Below are 24,949 nucleotides of genomic sequence, written 5' to 3'. Positions count from 1 at the left end.
TCGCGGGCAGCCAGAGCATCTGGCGTCGACGCTAAGGCAAGTGAAATCAATTCTCAAGAAGGAAATGTTGAAATGCATGACGAATCGGCAGATGAAAAGGGATGGCATACTGTCAAAAGGTGACGCCGTCGCGGTGAGGACAAAAAATCACAGCATATGCACGCAGTGAATGATGATGAGTGGGGCGATGCGTCCATCAGCCCGTCCTAACGTTATTGCTTTCGTTCGTCTGCGCGACCATCCATGCGTCCATCCATGCGTTCTTCTGTCTGTCCTTGCGCCCGTCCATTTGTCTCTCCGTCCGTCCGTGCGCCCATCTAGTGAACACTCCAAATATCGCCATCTCCCATCTGGCATCCTCGTGGCTATGTACGACAATGATGGAGGATAGACAGACCCACGCCCTAAGGAGCTTCGCTCCTAGAACAAGAAACGCGGCTTCGATAACGAACGCGATGGCAACGCTGATGCTGTGAATACGGGCAAGACGCAAACCAAAACCCAAGAGCTCGGCCGAATCGAGAAGAGGAGCAGGATGCCTAGGCTAACCTGCTGGTGACTATAAGGTGGTTATTAGACCCAGAGGAGGACTATGCGTGGCTCCCCAGCTCAGCCCGACGGAAATCAACAGTTGCGTCTACGAAGCAGCTGGCATAACATTCGAGGACAGAGAGTACGACGTCATCTGTCCCAACAAGATTTACAAAACCTTAGTGGTGAGCACTCTTGATCCTGATAGGGCTGACCAGTACAGACGAATCAAGCAGATCAACTCCATAGGCAAGAAGAAGAATGGCGATTTGGGCAAGTTGGTTTGAATTCATGATAATAAGGGTTGCAGCGTGAGCACGAATGTACTAGAAGAAACAGACGAAAGTCGAGGTACGGAAGGCAAAGAGGACAACACGAGCGCTCGTGTTGTCCTCTTTGCCTTCCGTACCTCGACTTTCATCTGTTTCTTCTAGCACATTCGTGCTCGCGCTGCAACCCTTATTATCCATAGGCAAGGTATACAATGTGGGGGCGTACGAGACAGCACTTGAGGATACATTCAAGGGAGTCATCAGAGGGATTCCTCTGGAGAAAATGCCAAGAAATATTGTATTGGCTCTTGTTACGGCTAAAAACTCCATGGTCATCACTGCTAAGAGGCTGGGAAACACCAAGAATGTCATAGTGCTCTTCAGCGGTAACAGAGTCCCGACTATCGTGTGCTATGCCGGGGTCATCACACGCTGTATGCTCTGTGGGAAACGAATAGACTTTTGCAGGCAGTGTAACAGGATTGGCCACAGGGGGGATGTATGCCCCAACCCGACGAATAGACTCTGCCCTGGGTGTGGTGCCTTCAATCCACACAAAGACCACATGTGCAAACCCAAATGCCGGATGTGTGGCAAGGATCATGCCCCCACGGTCAGAAACTGCAAAGCCAAGTATAAGAAGCTCTTCATCGTGAAAAAAAGACAGTGGGCCAAGGCACAAGAAAACCGGAGACAAGCGACTTCTCCAGCAGAGTAAAATTCTCGCTCGAGGTCGAGATTAAGATCAAGAGAACGATGAGGGATGGGTCCACTTCTACAGGCTCCACCCCTGCTAGGTTGCGGTTCAGGTCCGGATTGAAGTCAAGGGATTCACCATGCACAGCTAGTGAGCTCAGCAAATAAAGTACGCAGGTCGTGACTGGCTGAGACTGGGGAGTTAACACACCAACGAGAAACTCGAGAAACTCAAAGCAGAAAATAACCAATTGAGAGAGATGATCGCACAGTTAAATGCCAAAATTGAGCAACTTTCGCGTGAGAGTAGAACCGAGAAACTCGAAAAATCCATTGATTGATTTGTGGGGTTTAACGTCCCAAAACCACCATTTGATTATGAGAGACGCCGTAGTGGAGGGCTCCGGAAATTTTGACCACCTGGGGTTCTTTAACGTGCACCCAAATCTGAGTACACGGGCCTACAACATTTCCGCCTCCATCGGAAATGCAGCCGCCGCAGCCGGGAATCGAACCCGCGACCTGCGGGTCAGCAGCCGAGTACCTTAGCCACTAGACCACCGCGGCGGGGCAACTCGAAAAATCCACTCCTATCATAATAGCAAATAGTGAAATTTTGATAGGGGAGGATGATCACATGGAGGTAACAACCCCCCTGCTCAAACGAAAGGCCGAAAGCCAAAAGACAGTGGAATTGCAAGTCCCCAGACAAGATCTCGCTGAACAGAAAAGATTAGATACTATTGAGAGGAAGGTAGATCAAATACCAGACATGATCCAATCATTAGTCGAGGCCACGACCAAAGCATTCATCAATATTGCAGCACTCACCGCCAGAGTCAAAACTATAAAACGATGTACTGATAGTGTAATGACAAAAACACCTACTGTACATGCAGGAGCCAATGTGCAACCACAGCAACAGCACTCCTTGGATAATCCAACCGGGGCGACACCGATAGCTATTCTACGGAAAGCTACTTTTATCCCTCCGTCACACACGACTGAAGGTATGGGCAGACGAGGTGAGGGACCGTTCAAATTATGGCGATAGAATTGTAGGGGATACGGGAACAAAAGATACATTCTCCAACAATATATATAGCAGGGCAATCAACCGGACGTTCTTTTGCTTCAGGAAACACATGGGCTTGCCTAACTGGTGGGTTACCAATCCATAGGCACAAGACGGGTCGACAATGATAGAATTCTCACAACATTAGTTAGCAGAGAACTGAAGGTTATAACTTATAACCACATAATGATCACATAATGTCAGAAGTCATTCCTCGAAATTCAATGGCAACAAGTATTTTTATATTAAACATATATAGCAACCCGTCAAATTGGTGACAAAAATTCAATAATCCCTTCAGGAAAGGGGTTGTGGTAGCGGGAAACGCTGCACTTTTGGTGGGCGGAGACTTCAATGCTCCACACAAAGCTTGGGGCTACGGCTTCAATGGCCCCAAGGGCAAATATCTACGGCAAAGCATACGAAACGAGAACTTAACGTTGATCACTGAGCCCAGTACAGACACGCGAATAGGTACGAGTGCCCAAAGGGACGCGACGTGAGATCTTACTATGACTAAAAACGCCTAGGCTGCGATGTGGCATAACACTTTCAACGATCTGGGTAGTGACCATAGAATCCTCGTAACGAGCATACTACGTGAAAACGATGCAACTCGGTCATCCAATTTAACGAAATAGCTTGTTGACTGGGACAAATTCAGAGAGATAAGACGACAGTCGTGTTCCCCACCCACATCGGGTATAAAGAGCTGATGTTAAAACAGAATAAGGAGCGCTCTACAGGCCACGCAGGAAGTGCAAATGGACCTTCCCATCGACAGGCTATACAGCAAACTTATACACCTATGGCAGGCGAAAGAATCACTTCAGGTGAGATAGAGGAAACAGAGCCACAAAAGAGGGTTACAAAAAAAGATCGCGCAACTAAACAGAGATATTGAGGCTTATTGCAGGCAACTAAACGAGCAACAGTGATATTGTGTCTTGGTCGGAACATCTTCGTTGCCATTTGTTGTGTCTTGAATATTGACGAATGACAAAGGCCGTGGACGCCGCCATGAGCTTGAAAACCACACTGTCTTTACTTTCCCTTTCCGTCCTTGGCTTGGCTAGCCATTGGATTTTGGGACGTCTTAGCTCGGCTACACTACAAGTGGGAAGAGATGCGTAGAGACATGGGCAGGAAACTTGGAGGTTCCCAAACGTGGAAGTTGCTTCAATTCCCTTTGGACCCGACAAATACCAATATGGAACAGAGGCACACCATTCGCAAATCAACACACAATCACTAAGAAAACGAGGAGCAGTTAATCGAGGATCTAAAGGCTCTATACGTTCCACAGACCCCATCTGTGCAACTCCCAGATTACTCAGGAGACGCCAATCCAACGCTAGACCAGCACGGTGGAGATAGGAGCGGTATTTCACAAATTATATCTTAAATCAGCTTTAGAGCCAGACAATGTAACGAACCAAAATACTCCAAAACTTAGACGAGGACACTATATAGAATTTTTGACCGAGTATATAAACAAGTGCTGGATGAGCAGCGAGATACCCGAGTCATGGAAAGAAGCCACAACAATCTTAATTCCTAAACCAGGCAAACCAATCAACATAATGAACCTCAGGCCTATCTCGTTGATGTCGTGCATTGGAAAGCTAATAGAGCAGGCCCTGCTCTGTAGAGTGAACAACTACCTAGAGGATAATGGTCACTACTTAGATACAATGCTAGGCTTTAAATGGCACTTGTCTACACAAGACGCCATGCTGCAAATTAAGCACCAAGTCATCATCATCATCAGCCTGACTATTTCCACAGCAAGAAAAATGCCTCTCCCATGTTCCGCCATTCAACTCGGTCCTGTGCTTGCTGCTGCCAATTTATACTCGTAAACTTCTTAGTCTCATCTACCCACCTAACCTTCTGTTTCCACCCAACCCCCTTGCATTCTTTAAGAATCCAGTTAGTTACCCTTAATGAGCAGCGGTTATCCTGTCTACGTGCTACATGCCCGGCCCATGTCCATTTCCTCTTCTTGATTTCGACTATGAAATCCTTAACCCTGCTTTGCTCCCTAATCCACTCTGCTCTCTTCCTGTCTCTCAAAGTTACACCTACCATTTTCCTTTCCATTTCTCGCTGTGTCGTCCTCAATTTAAGCTGAACCCCCTTTGTGAGTCTCCGGGTTTCGACTCTGTAGCTAAGTACCGGCAAGATGCAGCTGTTATATACCTTCCTCTTGAGGGATAGTGGCAATCTACCTGTCATGATTTGAGAGTGCTTGCCAAATATGCTCCACCCCACTCTTATTCTTCTAGTTACTTCAGTCTCATAGTTCGGCACCGTGGTTATTACCTGTCCTAAGTAGACATAGTCTTTTACAACTTCAAGTGCACTATTACATATCTTGAAGTGCTTTTCTCTTTCGAGGTTGTTGTACATAACTTTCCTTTTCTGCAGAACAATTTTAAGACCCACCTTTCTGCTCTCCTTGTCTAACTCCGTAATCATGAGTTGCAATTCGTCCCCCGAGCTACTCAGCAATGCAATGTCATCGGCGAAGCGCAGGTTACTAAGGTACTGTCCATTAACTTTTATTTCTAACTGTTCCCATTCTAGGCTTATAAGCTCTGTAATCATGAGTTGCAATTCGTCCCTCGAGTTACTCAGCAATGCAATGTCATCCGCGAAGCGCAGGTTACTAAGGTACTCTTCATTAACTCTTATCCCTAACTGTTCCCATTCTAGGTTTCTGAAAACCTCCTGTAAGCACGCGGTAAATAGCATTGGGGAGATTTTATCCCCTGCCTAACACCCTTCTTCATTGGTATTCTGTTGCTTTCTTTATGAAGCACTATGATAGCAGATGATCCCCTGTAGATCTCTTCCAGGATGTTTATATATGCTTCGTCGGAGCCCTGATTTTGCAGTGTCTGCATGAATGCTGATGTTTCTACTGAATCAAATGCCTTCACGTAATCTATGAAGGCTATGTATAGTGGTTGGCTATATTCTGAGCATTTCTCTATTACTTAATTGATGGTGTGAATGTGGTCGATTGTTGAGTAGCCTGTTCGAAATCCTGCTTGTTCCTTTGAGTGCTTGAATTCTAATGTTGTCTTAATTCTGTTAGCAATTACCTTTGTAAATAGCTTGTATGCTATGGAAAGCAAGCTGATCGGCTTATAATTTTTCAATTGATTGATATGTGGGGTTTAACGTCCCAAAACCACCATATGATTATGAGAGACGCCGTAGTGGAGGGCTCCGGAAATTTCAACCACCTGGGGTTCTTTAACGTGCACACAAATCTGAGCACACGGGCCTACAACATTTCCGCCTCCATCGGAAATGCAGCCGCCGCAGCCGGGATTCGAACCCGCGACCTGCGGGTCAGCAGACGAGTACCTTAACCACTAGGCCACCGCGGCGGGGCTTGTATTTTTTTTTTTTTTTCAAGTCTTGTGATATCCTTTCTTATGTATTATGAAGATGTTAGCATTCCTCCAAGATTCTGGTACTCTTCCCATTAGGAGACACCTCGTAAACAGGGTCGCTAGTTTTTCTAACACAATCTGTCCTCCATCTTTCAGCAGATCTGATTCTACTGGATCCACACCAGCAGCTTTGGCTCTTTGCATGCTCTCCAAGGCTTTTCTGACTTCTATCATTACTGGTGGGGTGTCATCTGGGTTGCTGCTGGTTCTTATATTAAGGTCATGGTAGTGCTGGCTACTTTACAGATCTCTGTAAAACTCCTCCACTTATTTCACTATCCTATCTATATTGATAGTTACTTCCCCTTCCTTGTCCTTTAGTGCATACATCTGGTTTTTGCCTATCCCAAGTTTTCTCTCCCCTGCTTTGACGCTTTCTCTATTATTCAGAGCGTGTTTGATTCTCTCCATGGTATACATTCTTACAATCTATATCTTTCGCTTATTAATGAACTTTGAAAGCTCTAACAACTCTACTTTGTCTGTTATACTTATAGCATTCATGCTTTGATGCTTTTCAATGAGATTCTTTGTTTCCTGGGACAGCTTGCCAGTGTCCTGTCTAACTACAGAAGCTCCAACTTCCACTGCACACTCCGTAATGATACTCGTCAGATTATCATTCATTGCGTCAACGCTAAGGCTGTTTTCCTCGATAAGAGCTGAGTACCTGTTCTGAAGCGAGGCTCTGCATTCCTGTACTTTCCCTCTCAGTGCTAGCTCATTGACTGGCTTCTCGCATGTTAGTTTCTGTTGTTCCTTCTTCAAGTCTAGGCAAATTCGAGACCGTACCAATCTATGGTCACTGTATCGTACCTTGCAAAGCACTTCCACATCTTGCACAATGGCTGCGTGTGCACTCAGTATAAAGTCGATTTCGTTCTTATTTTCGCCGTTAGGACTCCTCCATGTGCACTTACGGTTCCCTCGCTTTCGGTAGAAGGTGTCCAAAATCCGTAAATTATTGCGTTCTGCAAATTATACTAGCAGCTTCCCTCTGGCATTTCTAGTACCAATGACATAATCTCCTACTGTCTGGTCTCCAGTCTGTTTCTTTCCTACTTTTGCATTGAAGTTTCCCATCAGTATAGTATAGTATACCTTACTCATTGCCAATTCCACATCTTCATAGAAGCTTTCAACGGACGCGTCATCATGACTGGACGTAGGTGAATAAGCCTGTACCACCTTCATCTTGTATCTCTTATTGAGTTTAATCATGATACCTACCAACCTTTCATTAATGCTATAGTATTCCTCTATGCTGCCAGCTAAGTTTCTGTGGATAAGGAACCCCACTCCTAGTTCTTGTCTGTCAGCCAAGCCCCAATAGCAAAAAACGTGCCCATTCTGTAGCACTGTATAGACGTCATCGGTCCTCCTAACCTCACTGAGCCCTATTACATTCCATTTAATACCCTCTAGCTCCTCGAATAGTACAGCTCGACTTGCCTCTTTAGATAAGGTTCTAGCGATAAACTTTGCCAAGTTGAGATTCCAATGGCGGCCTGTCCAGATCCAGAGATTCTTAGCACCCCCTGCTGCGTTGCAGATCTGACCGCCGCCATGGTCAGTTGCTTCGTAGCCGCTGGGGACTGAGGGCCGTGAGTTAATTGAAGTATGCACGTGGAAGGTAGTGGCCAGATACTGCACCAGGTTGGTCAATCTTTCTCTGGTGAGGGAGTGCATTACCGGCGGTGGTCACCGGTGAGGCCGCACCCCAGGTCTTTTAATGCAGTTCCATCACCACGCAGACTTTTTTTTTTAATCCGGTTGGGAACTGCGTGGCATCGGGATTCGAACCACGGACCTCTTGCATGCAAGGCTGATGTTCTAACCACTACGCAATCCTGGCTTAAGCAACAAGTACTCAGCCATAAATCCAGATCGACCCGGGCCATCTTTAGGCAGGATCTCAAAAAAGCCTTTGATAATGCGGCCTTTGATCTTTGCCAGAAAAGTCGGCGCTCCTTCTCTATAGACCCACGCTTAGAGGCAGACCGCCAAAATCGTACGCAGGTAGTCGCGAATACGAAGAGATTAGAGTCAGCACGGCCGATGGCGAAATCATACCTATAGTTCAGCATATAAGAGTCCTTGGATTGGTCATTGAGTCTAAGGAAATTAATAGGAAAACCATCCACAAGCTACAAACCAAAAGGTGAAAATATATGAGCGCACAAGGTAGAAGGAAAAGCACTTGACAAGAAAGACGCTCAACTTACAACTGAACTCTTATTAGAAAACATTCATTTCACGAGAACACAAATGCGCAGGCGCGACCAACTATCACTTCAAGGTGCCGCAACCCACACCCTCGTCCCTCAAAAGAAGAGAAGGTACACGTTTATCTACTTCAACAGCTTAAAAAAGTTACCTCTTTTTCATTTATTGCTACCGCAGGAACACTGATACACGTACTTGCGTTCGCCCTAATCTATTCTGCTTCCATGATTTCTCTGGTCAATCTGTGTTTAGATTTGCCCAGAATTCTTGTGCTGCCAAACGGCAGATTGCACCTACAATCCCTGCAGTACACTGACAAGTGCGTGACACCTACAAGAACCTTCAAGGACGTCGCATGTTCTTGGAGTCGATCATTTAAACAACGACCAACTGGCCCAGCATTCCACTTTATTGAATGACAAACCAATGTCGCCAACGCTATGAAGTTAGTGCGCAGGGTTACAAATAGACACCGAGGCATGGGCGAAGCCAGCGTCATGTGCCTAATACAGGCATTTGTAATTAGCCATGTTGTTTACGTAGTAGCTTTCAATAATTAGCACACCGCAGAGAGCAACAAAATTAATGCCCTGATCATAAAAGTGTACAAACAAGCCTCGGGCGTCCTAGAATATGCAAGTAATGAGCTACTCCTGAAACTAGGCCTTCACAACACGCTAGATGAGATTGCCGAAGCCCAGCACGTCTCACAATTATAAAGGCTGTCAGCAACGAAAACGAGCAGGAACATATTAGTGAAATTGGGTATCACATACCACGTCCAGCATGGTGAGAAAAGCGACATTCCCACCTACATCCAATTAAAAATCGTGATAAACCCGCTACCTAGAAATATGATCTCCACTACGAATGCAGAACGCAGACACCACAGAGCAAAAGCGCTGCTGAAGACACACAGAACTAGTGAAAAGTCTCTGTTCGTAGATGCGAGCTTGTACAAGAAGAGAGCGCATGTTGCAGCGGCTGTAGACGTGACCGGAAACTGCATTAATGCCTCTACTGTTTTTACGACACAAATTGAGGAAGCTGAAAAGGTGGCCATCACCATGGCTCTCACTTCCACATAACATACCTTCATTCTGAGCGATTCAGAGTTTGCAATTAGAAATTTTTGGTACGAATGCATTTCGTAAAGTGCCCTGAAAATTCTTGCGAGGAACCAAAAACTGCTGAGTTCAGAGGAATGTAAATATTTAATCTAGTTCCCGGCCCACACAAACGCGGCCACCAACAACCCGAATGAGACTGTCCATGCACTGTCACGAAATTAAACCCGCCGCACAGCCCAAGGGGTACCCTCGTCGAGAGATGCTGTTGCCGAAATTGAACCTGTATTAAAAAGCAGAATCGCCAGCTACACAGAACATACCAAGTATTATCGTGAGTTAAGGCATATTTTCCCTCCACCTCACCCAAAATTAGATCAAAAACAGGCAACAGACTAGCGCAAACTAATAACTCATTCTTTTCCGAGCCCTGCATTCTTTTCCCAGCCCGGCTCTGCTACACAGAATGTTTCCAGCAAATTACCCAGACTCGATATGTAAAGCATGTAAAGTAGAAGCGGCCTCCCCAAGTCACATGCTCTGGGGATGTCCCGAAAAGCAAACAGACTCCCCAGAACCTTTCCGGGATCACTGGCGTACAATGCTGCTCAGCTCCGAACTAGAAGACCAAACCTGGACTATCGAGCAGGCCAGGAAGGCTATTGGAAGACAAAGTCTCATCCTCCATATGAATGGTCTGGCCCAGACCAGCAACTAGCCGGATTTCACAATAAACCTGTTTTATTAATTCATTTAATGCAGTGTTTTTTTTGGGGGGGTGGAAACGTCCAGCATCTATCAAGAGTTTATTTGATCGAAACCTCCAATTCTACGAAATTTGGTGTTTAATTTTGGATTATAAGTTGTTTCAATGTGTTCTTATACTTTTATTTTCAACGAATATGCTTTACTGCATCTCAGCTTTTTTTTGCCAGCTTCCTTAACCTCCCTGACAAAAAAAATGAAGAAATTATTACTATTATATCTTCATAATACTTCAAAATCTTATTAAAAAAACCATAGCTGAACTAACTAAGTATACTTGAAGTGTGGTACATTGCCGTGAATGCGGACGCTTTCAGACACTTTTGTCATTTTAGACATAACGATAAACTAAATCGAAAAATTGTCAGAGCTTGTCTAAAAAAAAAGGTAGGGCTTGTGTAATCCAACCTTCCCTTAATCTGCTAGATAGTGAACTTGATCTTTTGCAGAAAGCTGGTGTCATATCTGTTCGTAATTTTTTTTTCATGGGTTTTTGCGAGTCATCTGCACAAGTGTGCCCTCATGTGCGCCATCTAATGGGGTTACTTTTTTTTCAGATAAATTCAGTTCCAAGTCAGCATTCGTGGTGTGCTCTCTCTTTTTTCGTCTGTCCCTGTTTCGGACACTCAGAACTCATTCCGTTATGTCAGGAAGGTTTGATTGTAAAAGAATAAATACATAAAAGCACATACAGTGAAATCTCGTGATAACGAACTTTAGGAGGCCGCAGCAATTGGTTCGTTATTTTGAAAGGTCGTTATTTGAAAGCCGAAAAATTAACCATAAATACTTATTTTCCACTGACCAAAACCACTTACCGTTTGAACGATGGGTCTTTGAACTTGTTTTTAATGAGAAAAAAAACTAATGCACAATTGAACACCAGAAAATGCACATTTACTTTAAAGAGTCTGTGTTTTTTTTTTTTTTTTTACGCGTGCAACACGAATTTTGCAGCACGAAGGCCCCCAGCTCATCCACATTCCTGTGGTGCAGTTTGGTTCTTTGGTCACAACAGCCTGCTTTCTGCCTTCCAGTTGCCAAATAATACCCACTTTCTCGCTTTGCAAAAACTGATTCCGCTTCTTTGTCGCAAGCAAAAATGAACTCATTCGTAGTAGCACCGCAGCGCGAACGCCAACTTGCTTTCTGAACACGATAAGTAATCACTGAAAAGCGTTGAACACAACTGACAAACAAGTCCTCCTAGTCCTAGAGCAAATTTAGAAGTGACAAAAAAAGAACAGCCCGAAGCGTCGCGGCTGTCATCACCTCTTCCAAAAGAAAATTCCTCGAGTTTCGTTTCCTGCTCCCTCACTGTCTCAGGAAGAATGGCGATTTGGGCTAGTTTGGACTGCCTCAGGTTTTCCGCACCCATGCTTCCTGCTCCACAACTCCCACAGTGGAGTGACATGTTCATAGAGCCAATGGAGACGAAAATTAGACGCGTTGATGGCGAAGTCTGGATTGCAGCGGCAGTTGTACAAATATTAAAAATCACTATTTTACTGACAACTGAACAAGTTTTTATTATCTTGTGCACTCAAATAGCTTTCTTGAACAAATATTAACCAAAAATATTGTTTGTATAACTTATATTGCGTATAAAACAAAATGGGTTTCAAAGCACCAGGGCGTTTTGATATGGCAACTGGCCGCTCGCATAGCAAACGACACCGTCATCGTCTGCTTCTTGCTTCTGCGTCATAGCTGTCCCGCGCTCGTTGGAGCAGCTCCCTGTCTCAATTTCTCGTTTACATATAGTACAATGCAGTAAACTACTTACTAGAAGCTTACATGTATCTTGCCTACCCACTTTAATAAGTGAGTGATGCCGCATACAGGCCGAGCGAACTGACAACGCTGATCACACAAACTTGCAGCAATAAATAGCTTTATTGGAAGTCAATTGATGTATACATGAAATAAAGGCCATGTAGTAACATTTTGGAATGTACAGCAGTGAACAATATGCCTGCATCAGCGTTTAAACAAGGTACGTACTACGCATAGCTCCAACACAGATGCCAGGAGCACAGCTGTCCAGCACTGGCTGTTATATCTATCGCAATCCACAAAACGTTCGCTGCCGTAAGTAAAGGTACACTGATAACGTTCCAGACTTCCCTAGCTGAAGATGTCGTAGTACCTCAAAAACAGTATTTGGCAACTTTTTGTAATTAATATATTCATGTGCTTTTTCACGAGCAATGCGGCCCGACTGTTAGTTTTCTGGTCTGCGCTGCCACCTAAAGTGTGTCACTTTCCAATTTTCCAAACGTTCGCACCACGCGTGCTTCTAAATGCCTAAAATTGAATGAAAACAGTTTTTTGTGCATACCGTTCTGAAGTTTAAAATTGTCAAAAAAAAAGGCTTACATGGCAGTCATTTGCCATCACCGGCCTGTCGTTTTGATGGTGGCGACACCTCACGGCACGAACGCGAAGCTCGCAACATGCCACGGGCCTGACTCCCACTCTGCCCTCTACCTTGCTGACCTTGGCCTCCCGTGTTGCCCTCGCCTATGCGTTTTTAAACCTGCGGCGTCGCCGCTTCAATAAATTGAAAGAAAAGTAAGTGGCTCTTTCGTTTTTTTTATTTCCCCTCCGCACCGTCGCGCATCTTTTAAGAAGCAAGGCGTTCATTCGCTTTGTCGTCAGCTTGCGTATTGCTCTGCTGGTAGCAACAGATTTCAGAACATTAGTTCATAGTACTAAGGCGTTGCTAATATATCCCGGAACTAAATTAACACTCGTTATTCACATTAGTTCGGTATTCTGGAGTATGTAGTTCTGAAATAATTTTACATTGAAACTATTAGCAGTCAGTGCAGGATTTTTTAAGAGTTTGTTAATCTGAAGTTCATTAATGTGGGGTTCGTTCTACCAAAATTTCATTGTATACTTAAATACAAAACACATACATTTGATCAGTTTACAACCCTGAAGCTTGTTGTAATAGATGCAGTCATATATTACCAGATCGATGTTACTGATGGAGGTGCGCTCCTTTCAGCTGATAATTCTCAGCTTTGAAAATCAGATGACTCTTGTCAGAAATATTACCAGCAAGAGTTTATAGGCATTTTTCGGATTTATCCAAAAACATGCAGCCCTATAGTTGTCATGAAAGCAACTGTGCAACGGAGCATTTCAGCTGGTCACTTTTTGGCATACTCCTGTGGAGCCTTCTCAAGGCTTCATACACTGCACTGGCAGCAAGTGAACCATGACAATACTGGGAACAGAAAATCTAGCAAAGCTGTCAGCTTTCAAAACTCGATGACATGTTCTGACCCCGCCAACATACTAGTGTTGAGAATAACACAGTACTTCTGCTTCTGATATAAGAAGATACCACGGAGCTTTCATACAGAAAAGTTAGGGAGGGGTGTCAGGCACAACAGCTCAAGCAACTATGCCACTGAACTGCCATCAGGTGCCACAACTGCATAATGAAAAATGTACATTTCAGAGGTGTTGAGACTTACATCAGATGGTCTTATTTCGTGCAGCAGCTCAAACGTGCACATCAGATTACGAACCATAGCTGTATGACGAACGTGCCTAAAGGACTGGAGAACTCTGGGCAAGGTTCTGTTTGGTGTTGCATCATTCAGTTGCCAGACTTAGGGGTATTTTCCCCTGCAGTTCCAGCTTTCCCATATGGTTCCTGTGCAGTCCATTGTGTCTGTGTGGTCCGTTGACACGGTCATTTGATTGTGTGTGTTGTTGAAGTGTGAGCCCCTTTTTTTCACTGTACATTCCATTATAGTACATATTAACAGATCAGACTCGATCATAACTCAAAAGCAGGGAATCGGCAAAGTGTGGAACCCTGGCTATGGTGGCTAGAAGGGGAGGTGGGAGCAACAGTGGCTGCGGGCTGCACCAGTGAATCTTGTCAGCAGCGGCGGCACTGCCGTCGCAGCTTAGATTGGTCGGCAGCTGCGGATTCCCTTCTGCCAAGCTTCCAAGCGCACGGCGATCGAGATGGTAGGAACCTCAAGAGCGTTCAAACAATGAATTTTAATGTGATAGCACTAAAGAGCTCACTTAGCAGAAATTTCAACATCGGTGTCGACGTTGGAGTCAGTATCAGTGCTTGTGAGTGAAAAATAATCATTGTGTGTGTGAACAAAAAATCATGAAAGATGCAAATAATAATTACCGGGTCCCAGTGAGAGTTGAACCCGGGCCGTTTGCGTGGCAAGTAGGGGTCATACCACACAGCCATGCGTCTGCTTCGGAATGCAGTGAAAATAACGTTCACGCTTTAAAAACCCATGCATTCTGCACACGTCAGGCTTCACAATACAACATGTATATATTACCTGGCACAAGTGTACATTGCCATCGGGCGTCAGGACATGTGATTATCATAAGAACTTTGTACAGTTTAAGCTTCGTGAATTGAAGTCGACCACCATTACAAAAGGCACACTCACTACTGCGCGTATTCTCTTAAGCACACGTAGTGGGTGCGTAGCAAGTTCGAAATGATTTCATGCACATAATCACTCGTTGTTTAAAGCATGCTATCCATTACACATATACAGTCATATGCAAAAGCTTCATTGAAACAAATCAGTTTCAACTTTAACAATTACATCGTAATTTACACTTTAAACTTCTCGCATAAGATAATACGATAAAAATAATTCACGAAGTTGTTGAAGTACCCGCTATGTACAGGATGATTAGCTATCACGTTCAAATCTTAAAGGTGATTGCTTAAGGATCTGAATCCGGCTGCGCATTCTAATAGGTGCAGTAAACTTTGCACAGATTTCAGCAAAGCCAAAACAATGAGCGATTTCTACTGCCACGCAAACGTAGGAGGCAGCATACTTTGTGTTTATACTGTGTGTTAATTTATGTGTGCCGTATCAAACATAGGTGCAGGAGTCAGAAAAGGTTCTTAATTATGAAAGGACGTAGTCTATGTGAACCGTTTAAACACCATGTAGCTTTTAAGGACAGCATATCATTTTACTAACTTTGGGGCTGTTTACTTCTCATCTTTCATATGAATAATTCATGTTTGATGCATTTTCTTCATCTCGAGTGACACAGTGCAAAGGCTTCAAAATTACGTGTTCATTCTTGTACATCACAAACATTGTGCAAGAGGCAGTTTTGAAACAATCAAGGGTAATAAAAAATCCACTCATGTAATAAAACATAAGGAACGCAAGAAGCTTTAAATAGCGCCACCACTTGCTTTCTCATGCCACGTTTTCCACCTTTACTATAAAATGCAGCCTTGTCATTATATAAAACTTGATCAGGCTATCAGTTAAATCTGTGGAATGTTGCTCGCAGCAAACACAGATCAGTTTAGATTTCGTTAGCACTCAAATCAAGTCCATTATGCTATTTGCTCTCAGTTTGTTGAAGCTGCAGTAGTGTGTGAATGAGCCTTCCAACTTTGCAGGCTTGCTCGTCGCAGGCTTCGTAGGCTTGCTCATCGTTAATCACGCCTTAGCAATGCTTTACAATTTCACCAACAACAGTGCGAACTAACGCAAACCTAGCAACAGAGACGCACACGGTACGCGTGCCATACACGTGCTAGGAGACTTCTGACCGGAGAGAGCGATCTAAGAAGCTACACATGTGCCACCCCTTGTTGACATAAATAACTGCTCCGCCCTCTGCTGTCCCCTGCTGGCTGTGTTGGTCCCCTTCTAGCCACCATACCCATGCGCAACGACAGATTTAACAGGAGAAACTAAACGGTGTCACAAAACTACACACAAAGCATGGACAGCATACATCATTATCACCGCAGTACGAATACCTTCGTTGCTGTGTGCAGCTGTCCGTAGCTGTGCGGTAACCCAGCCAACTCGTGCTCATCACGGACACTGGCAATATAGTGACAACCCCGAAGCGGCACGTACGTTGCTGGCACCCTAGTGACACGAGAACACCACGTACTCTTGAAAAACAGCAAGAGCCGATGGGAAAACATTACAGGAAAGCTTAAACTCTACCAGTAAACATAGCAGCAGTCTGACAACACTGGTCCCCAAGTCTGGCATTGACTTGTGTAACGCTAGAGCTGTGCGCCGAGGCGGGTTGGACCGGTGGTGGCGTGGGATGTCACTCCAAGTCGGCGGCGGTAGCACACGCCGAAAAAAAACAATCAGCGGCGGCGCACGGCCAATTTTCGTCACAAGGCACCGGCGCCAGTGGCATGGAAACCGAAAATACAAGTTCAAAGAGCTCTTTACTATGTCTCCTTTGGTTATTTACCTGAAATTCAGTGCGTTTAACACTAACAGCAGGATATGACTTATGATATTACTAGAAGAGAACTGGCAAATGTTTGATAACTGCTTTGTTTTTGAGCATGCATATTGAAAATTTGAAGAAAGAAATTGGGCAAAGGAAGAGGGGGCGCTTATCTCAAGTCATACACAGTATATTATTAATTTCTGGGGAAGTTTTGACCACCCAGTTAGTGTCCATCAAAATGCGATTACCGCGATCGGGATCGAGCACGCATGAAAACACCATGCCACCACGGTACGCGACTATGTTGAATGTGTGTTTATTGCTTAATTCCACAAGAGTGCATAACTTTTTTTTTTATAACATGTTAGCATATGTTTCACAAGATTCATGTAGGTAAGCTGCTGCCATATCGTTTGAAAGAACGACGAACCCAGCCTAGAAGGACGCACGCACACACAAGCTGAGACTATTAACACTTTAATGAAGCAGCACGGTTTGAAAGGAAATGCCCAAGACACACATGTGCTGCCCGTGATGCAGCTAGTACAGATGAAAACACTGCGCATGACACAATTCGATAATAACCAACACGCTCGTGCACCGTAAAGACCTTAAAATTAACACAGAGCATGATACATCCTAAATTACATTTCTCTAAAAAAGTGATCAGCCTCTTTTCATGATAACACTATAAAAGGTATGCGATCAGGACTATATGTTTCTTTATTTGCATTTTATATGCTTCAGTAAGTTTCATCTCCCATTTCGTGGCATTTGATATGATTCCACAAGTTCCCTCTCGCATTTATTTCATTTCTGGGCATCATTAAAAACGGGTGAGCAACCGCTCACTCTGCAGTCGAGTCTCCCCCACGTATGTGACAGACGTTTCATGTTATTTGAGCGTTTCGGCTATCCTATGCAGACTCTACCGCAAGGAATGGCTAACCTTCCTGTCTTTCCTTTCCTCTTCCTCCTACCACTAGGAAATGGTATGTGTACATATGACATCTAACAAAATAATGAGCCCTTAAATTTATACTTCTTTCCTGAAATTTGCGAGTGATTCGGCCAATCTATTAAACGGCTAGTAGTGCAACTGCTCCTTGATTTCCGATTTTTGACAACAAAATCATGAAAGCATTGCATGGCGTGAGAATTTGGCAGCTTTTTTTCACACTATAAGAGATTGTGTACTGCCACTCACCTACTGCTGTACCCTCTTTCACGGGTACCTGATGTCCCACCTGTTTCTTTTTTTTAACTTCTTATATGTCGTTTCCACTCAACACAGCAGCCTTTAAACAAAGGCTCCCCAAGTGCCACCTAATCCCTCCGTGATGTTGTAGGTATGCGTGAACCCCAAAAATGCACCTTCTTTCTACTAAGGGTTCTTCGGAGTAAAAAAATAGAGGGGAGGGGGTTACTGAACAGTATATTTATAATGCCAGTGTGTCAGGAAGAATTTTACAGCTTTTTTTTTTTTAAGTGGAGTAGCTGTTATTGCACAGATGTAATTGTCAACAAAACAACTCGTTAGAAACGGCACCTGAGTCAAGAACAAAGTGGTGTCACCTGTTCTGCAAACAGGTTGCCAAAAAACTGCAGACCTGCTGACAGCCAGCCGCCCAAGAATGTGCATTGTCTTTCGGACACAGGAAGTGAGGCACCATGCAGCTTGACACCGTAAGGTGTTAGACAAAAACTACTTGCTGCAATGGTTGCCGCCCACAACACCCTTTTTGACGAGAGTGGCATCACTGGGGATGACAACCATCCCTGCTTATTAAGCATGGCGAGCAGCGGTCTTCCTAGTACTCGGCCCGGTACAACGAGCGTGAGACCCATGACCCACCCGCCTTCTTAGATCAAGAGGCACCAGGTGCTACGGGTGAAGTGTGGTGGCCACGCCCTAGTCAATGACGTTGACCTTGGCGGGCGTGGGCTATGTGGACACGAAATCTTCGTCTGGTTTCATGAGATGTTCATCATGTAGTGAAATGCTTGCCCTGTAATTATTGTAAATAAACTTAAAGTTTCCTTCAGTCTACCAGCTGCCACGATCCAGTCTTTCAGAGTCTTCGATGCCAGAACAGCTAGACACAACACTTCAACAAACTCTAGACCAGAATCACTCACATATCTCAACAGGGTCGAATGCCGTTTCGTAATGTATGCCATATACGAGGTTTCCTTTTTATTCAGCAGTATTATGAACTATTCAATTGCTCGTAAGATTAACTACCCTAAATACAATTCAAATTGTCTTTCTCGTACAACATGCTGAAAGGATAGGTTGATCTGTCTGTATAATTCGTGGGTGAATGGTGCAATAGATCTTGGGCAATAAAATTTAGTGCAATAGATCATGCCACTTGTTGATGGAGACATTCTGCACATGCGCGTAATGGCAAGTCATCTGGAGAAGAGGAAGGTTGTGAGGATGGTTGCTACACTCGCATGACAATAAAACAACAAAAAATACAGAAAACAGCAAAAGAACCAGGCAGAACAACTGCTGAATAATAATAAACCTTAATAAACTAAATGTTTATTAAAAAAAAACTGCACATGAATGGACAGTCAGTACATGCATAAATAGGCTATCTGAGCCAAGTAATGTTGCAGAATTAACAATACAATGCCAAGGAGCATGTCAAGATGTTGCAAACCGCCGATTTCCATAATACTCCGAAATACAAACGCCTAGTGCACCCATTGACTAGACCCATAATTTTTTACCTGTGAGGCAAATTGAGAAATTAGATATTATACATATGCAACTTTGCCCCTTCTTTTATTATTGCAAGAGACTTCGCAACTTTTATGCTTAATCTCATTTTTCAATTCCTTTGCTATTATACGCTGATTTGAAATCAGCAGCGCAGCTACAGCCTTTACAACGCAGATCATACGTAAGTTTCCAAATTTCTTTGTTATATATGCGGCCGTGTCTGCAGTGATTAGACGATCTGATCAGCTTCAATGAAAGGCTGCGTAAACACCACAATCTACCTACTCCCTACAGGCACTGGTGGATACTTACCTCTGTGCTGCAAAGGCTCAGTACCCCCGATTTCAAATCAGTAAGCGTCATTAGCAAAGGAATAGACAAGACTCAAAGTTTTTAAAGCCTTCAATATTAGACAAAACATGGCAAAGTGCCATGTACTGATAAATAATCCCTAAAATTTTCTTTACAGACAAAGAATTCGCGTCGCTACATATATAGTGGGTGCACATTGATATTTTGGTGTTTAATGAAAGTGTGCTGCTAGTAACTCTTCGACACTGGTGCACTGTTATCTGTGCAACTGTGAAATAACTCAGAAATGCATTGCTGGGTTGCGTGTGTGAAGGGCTTTCTGCAATAAACATTGTGTTTGAAGTCCAGCGGTTGTTTTCCTTCGCTGTCTTCGTGCCTGTCGCTAGTTTCCTCTTCCGAATATTATGAAGCAACTCGCACGACAAGCTACGTTGGTGATGTCCTGTTTCAAACACGGTTGTGACGAATCGGCTTCTTTATATAGTTGGTCGAATTTAGTCCGAGGTAGAAAACAGGCGAAGTAAAAACGCAGATTACTTGGTTTGATTGTCTGGCGAGTGCATGGCAAAGCAAAAGAAAAACAAGACATTATACCCTCACATTCAGAGTTTTTTCCACCTGCATTCATGTCCTGCGCAGTACTTCACACGTTTATGGTGATCACCATCTCGTCCCTATTGATTGAATCGTTTGTTTGATAGAGCATATTTCATCTGTTGTGTTGTCCTCTGTCTTCATTAAAGGCTGTGTTCTAGTTCCTTAACTAACCTTTTATGAATACATATGCAAAGAATTTGCTAGCTCTTGCTCGTTTAGAGTGCTTAGCAATATATAAGAAGTACTGTTTCCATAACCCATGGAAGCGCTTGTGCAATAACTAGCGCCCTTTTCACTTTTGAGCTGCTGCTAAGCATTGACTCGTTTTCACAGCCATATTGACTGTTATTCCAATACTGACTCTTCACCCCTTTTATTCACACGTATAGTGTGAGATGGAGTACATAGACTCAGTCGTCAGCCATGATATGTTGGTGGTCCTTGCCAAACAACTCCGTTAGTGCTGTCACCAACCTAAATTCGCTCAACTACAAGAGCTAGAAACTAGCTTAAAATTAACATTTGTTATGAGTGCAACATTACTTTTCTACTTCATTAGAAGCACTAAAGTTTTTCTCGTCCAGTTATTTAACATGAACCTGCAAGCGAATCAATTATGATGAATTTGCCAAGCGGGCAGAATCGAAAAAAAGCTGACTATGTACTGCTGAGAATAAAGTGTCATAGAAAGGCAGGTTTGCTCATAAAAAGGTTAATCAAACATGAAAAAAAATAATGGCGCGCTGATCGGGCCGACAGAACACATCGGCGGCAGCGGCACTGCGAAAACTGTCGGCAGCCATGCATTGACTCCTTGGCGCACACTTCTATGCAACCCCATAGAGTTTCTCACAAAATTGTAACTCTATCTGCAATGACAAACAGAACCTTGCCACTCGGTGTATCAGTTAGGCCTAAGGCGAGCCATAATTAGAAAACGAGCTTCCCGCACAATATCACGGGTTCGTGCAACTGATCAGCAAGTGACTGCGTTACTTGGGCGCCCAATAACAGCGATGGAGGTGACTGCGGTCCGCTCTGTAACTGATGAGCAAGCGGCTTGCGGTGCTAGGGCATCTGACATAGTCGTCACAAGTGATAGCGGTATGCAATATAAGGGCATGCCATCGCTTGACTCTACAAGCGATCATCAAGCGACCCACAATGATGCAGCTGGCAGCTATCTGCCCGAGAACAACGGCATTCTTTGCAGATGAGCAAGCGGCTTGCGGTGCTAGGGCATCTGACATAGTCGTCACAGGTGATAGCGGTACACAATATAAGGGCATGCCATCGCTTGACTCTACAAGCGATCATCAAGCGACCCGCAATGATGCAGCTGGCAGCTATCTGCCCGAGAACAACGGCATTCTTTGCACCGACTGTAGCCGTGTGTGAGTTCACACAAGAGCTGTCGCGAGCACCGACATAGCCAAAGTGAGAGCTCATGAGCAGGTCATGCTTGATCAACTTGAATCGACAGCGCAAAAGACCACAGTTCTGACTGACGCTACGCCTCATCGGTCACCACCGCGGACACTGCAGCTTCGTATGTGATGGTAGACTTGGAGATCGTGAATGGGCTGCTCGCTGCTTCCCCATGTGGCCGGTGCGTGAAACTAGTCACAGGTGACCATGACTACAGCCTCGCTAAGAAACTGATAGTGAAGTGCGTCTGTTGAGGCAGAGTAACGACGGCATAGAACTCGCGCAGAGTCGATGATGAAAAGTCGTGCAATGCATTTGAGATAAACAATTCTTTAACGCGTACTATTCTCTACAGTGGGAACGACCAGTAAGCCATGAACGATATTTTCCCGCTGATGGGACTGTCGCAGCAGGGGCAGCACAATAAAACGTTTCAACAGCATTTTTTTTTTCTGTTTCCCCAAGATGGCATTTCTAATGGTGTCATATTGGAGCAACAATATCTCTGGTTCTGGTCAACCAGTCCGAATAATCCTTTTTTGTCTGAAAGGTGGTGAATTGACAAGTGCAGTAGGACTAGTATATAGTTACATAGTATTAAGGAACATTTATAAAAAATGTTTTTTGAAGTCATTATTGGGTTTTACAAGTAAATTTTGAGATGCCCTAATTTTATTTGAGATTGCTGTAAAATATTCATGTTGCCTGATTGAACCCGTGTATCATCCTCGATTACTGCAGTGTTAAAAAGATTTCCATAATTATTTTTAACTTGACTTGAAATGCTTTTTTTCTAATTTTTTTCAAAACTGAATTTTCGATCATGGTGTAGTTTTGGAGTGACAATATCTCTGGTCATACTTATTCTATCGCAGTGGTTCTTGTTTTGTTAGAAAAGGAGACAAATGGAGACTGCAGCTGGCCTAAAATTTGAACAAATTATGTGAAACATGTTTCAAAGTAATAATTACTTCTTTTAAGTTTTTCGCGTTTCGAGGGGCAGGTTTTTCAACATTTCATATGTGACACGGTCGTAGCCTGGAGCGGAATTATTGCAAGAGTTTAGTGATGTTTGTAGCTCAGCTAAGTTGAAAGGTTGGTTGATTGATGATTGATTGATTTGTGGGGTTTAACGTCCCAAAACCACCATATGATTATGAGAGACGCCGTAGTGGAGGGCTCCGGAAATTTCGACCACCTGGGGTTCTTTAACGTGCACCCAAATCTGAGCACACGGGCCTACAACATTTCCGCCTCCATCGGAAATGCAGCCGCCGCAGCCGGGATTCGAACCCGCGACCTGCGGGTCAGCAGCCGAGTACCTTAGCCACAAGACCACTGTGGCGGGGCTGAAAGGTTGGTTGTATTCCTCGTAATTTGTGCACTTGGATTCTAGTTTCTGCTTTTCTATCTTTGTTTTGTGTCTTTGGAAAGCTTCAGTGTAGTGTGACGAGCTAGACACCTGCTCGTAGTGTGCACCGAGGAACTTCGCTTGATCTTCCAGGCTGTCACCCTGTGTGTTTACGAGTGGGAGTGAGTGTACTTGTCTTCCCGCTACCCTACGAACCATGTTCCAGACTTTAGCCTCTTGTGTATATGAATTTATCCCTGATAAAAACTTGTGCCAGCTTTCTTTTCTGGCCTGCCGACGCATTCTCCTGCCTCGAGATTTTATTTTCTTAAAGCTCTCAAGGTTTTCCGCTGTCGGCGAGTTCCACAGCAACCTCCATGCCCTGTTCTGTTCCTTTCGCGCATTCTGACACTCAGTGTTCCACCACGGAACGTGTCGTTTGCCGGGCAGTCCAGATGTTTGTGGAATGCACTTGGCTGCTGCGTCAGTAAGAAAAGCCGTGAAGTACTGCACAGCTTCATCTATGCCTAATCCGCATATGTCGGTCCAACTTAAGTGTGTAATCTTTTGAAATTGTTCCCAGCCGGCTTTGTTAACCAACCATTTGGAAACATGAGGAGGACATTCATTTATTATTGGTGTACTCAAAACTAAAGGGAAATGGTCACTTCCGTATGGATTATTTATGACTTTCCACTGAAGTAATGGTACAAGTGAAGGAGATGCGATACTGAGGTCTATGGAAGAGTAAGTTTTGTTGCAAGGTTATAGTATGTTGCCTCTTTCCTATTCAACAGACAAGCATCTGATGGAACGAGAAAGTGTTCAATGAGACGACCTCGTGTATCACAGCGAGAGTCACCCCACAGACCGTTATGCGCGTTCAGGTCCCCAAGGACCAGATAAGGTTCAGGTAGTTCGTCTATTAAAGACTGGAATTGAAGTTTTTCAAGACGGTGGTGTGGAGGTATATACAAAGAGCAGACGGTGACGAGTTTGTTTAAAAATAACTGCTCGAACAGCCACCGCCTCGAGGGAAGTCTGAAGGGGTAATTGTGTACATGCTATACCTTAACTAACTAAACTGCTACACCACCAGATGGTGGCATGGCATCATCTCTATCCTTTCGGAAGATTACGTAGTTATGTAAAAAGTTTGTGTTTGTTCGTTTTAAGTGTGTCTCTTGTACACACAGCACTCTAGGATTGTGTTCATGGAGGAGTTCTTGTAAGTCATCGAGGTTTCGAAGAAAGCCTCGGATGTTCCACTGTAATATTTCTGTCTGCATATTAAAAAAAGAGATGCTGCTGTGTGTACAGAGAGTATCCTGTGTTGGAGTGAGCTTGTTAATTAAGGTGGCAGGACGGTCGTCCGGCCCCATTGTTGGTTCTTTATTTTTCTTGATGCGCTCCAAGAAGCCGCGCCGCTCTTTCGGTACCAAGGGTACCGTTGTATCCATTGCCTCCTCAGAGGCACTGGGTGCCCGCACATGCGAGCTGGTGGTTCGGATTTTAGGCCTCGCCTGGTGCGGTGAGGCCTTGAGACCAGAGGATCCTGGAGTCTCCGGCCTCAATTCGCTAGGAGGCGGAGTAGACTGAACTACTGCCGCCTTGGGGGCAGGCGCCACAGCCGTCGGCTCGCTCTACGCTGGCCGAAGGAGTGGCGAGGACTGGTGCGGCGTTGCCCCCTGACGCACCGCATCAGCATATGTTGCGCCGTAAAATGGCGACACTCTTCGTCTTGCTTCTTTGAATGTGATGTTTTCTTTGACTTTAAGAGTGATGATTTCTTTTTCTTTCTTCCAGTTAGGACACGAACGCGAATACGCGGCGTGTTCCCCATCACAATTCACGCAGTGGGGCGTAGTAACACAGTTATCAGATGGGTGGCCGTGGCTACCACATCTTGCACAAGTTTCCTGACCCCGGCAGTTCTGCGAGCCATGACCAAATCGTTGACATTTATAACACCGTCTTGGATTGGGAATGTAGGGACGGACAGATAGTTTGATGTAGCCTGTGTCTATAGATGAAGGCAGTGTGCTAGATGCGAAGGTGAGTATTAAATGTTTGGTAGGTATTTCTTTGTTGTCTCGTCTGATGACAATTCTTTTCACATCTGTGACATTTTGCTCTTTCCACCCTTCAAGCAGTTCCTGTTCAGACATTTCAAGAAGGTCTGCTT

General features: G+C 44.4%; 1 protein-coding gene and 1 long non-coding RNA gene across 2 annotated transcripts in view; one reads left to right on the top strand and one right to left on the bottom strand.

Moving 5' to 3' along the window:
- Cadps (calcium-dependent secretion activator 1) overlaps positions 1 to 24,949 on the bottom strand; it is a 721,673-nt gene that overhangs the window by 426,581 nt on the left and 270,143 nt on the right. The window lies entirely within an intron of this gene.
- LOC142784064 (uncharacterized) overlaps positions 1 to 24,949 on the top strand; it is a 127,321-nt gene that overhangs the window by 20,144 nt on the left and 82,228 nt on the right. The window lies entirely within an intron of this gene.

This window comes from Rhipicephalus microplus, unplaced genomic scaffold (assembly GCF_043290135.1).
Source record: "Rhipicephalus microplus isolate Deutch F79 unplaced genomic scaffold, USDA_Rmic scaffold_13, whole genome shotgun sequence".
Lineage (NCBI taxonomy): Eukaryota > Metazoa > Arthropoda > Arachnida > Ixodida > Ixodidae > Rhipicephalus > Rhipicephalus microplus.
The sequence above is the reverse complement of the archived record's forward strand: the minus strand, read 5'-3'. Positions and strand labels throughout refer to the sequence as shown.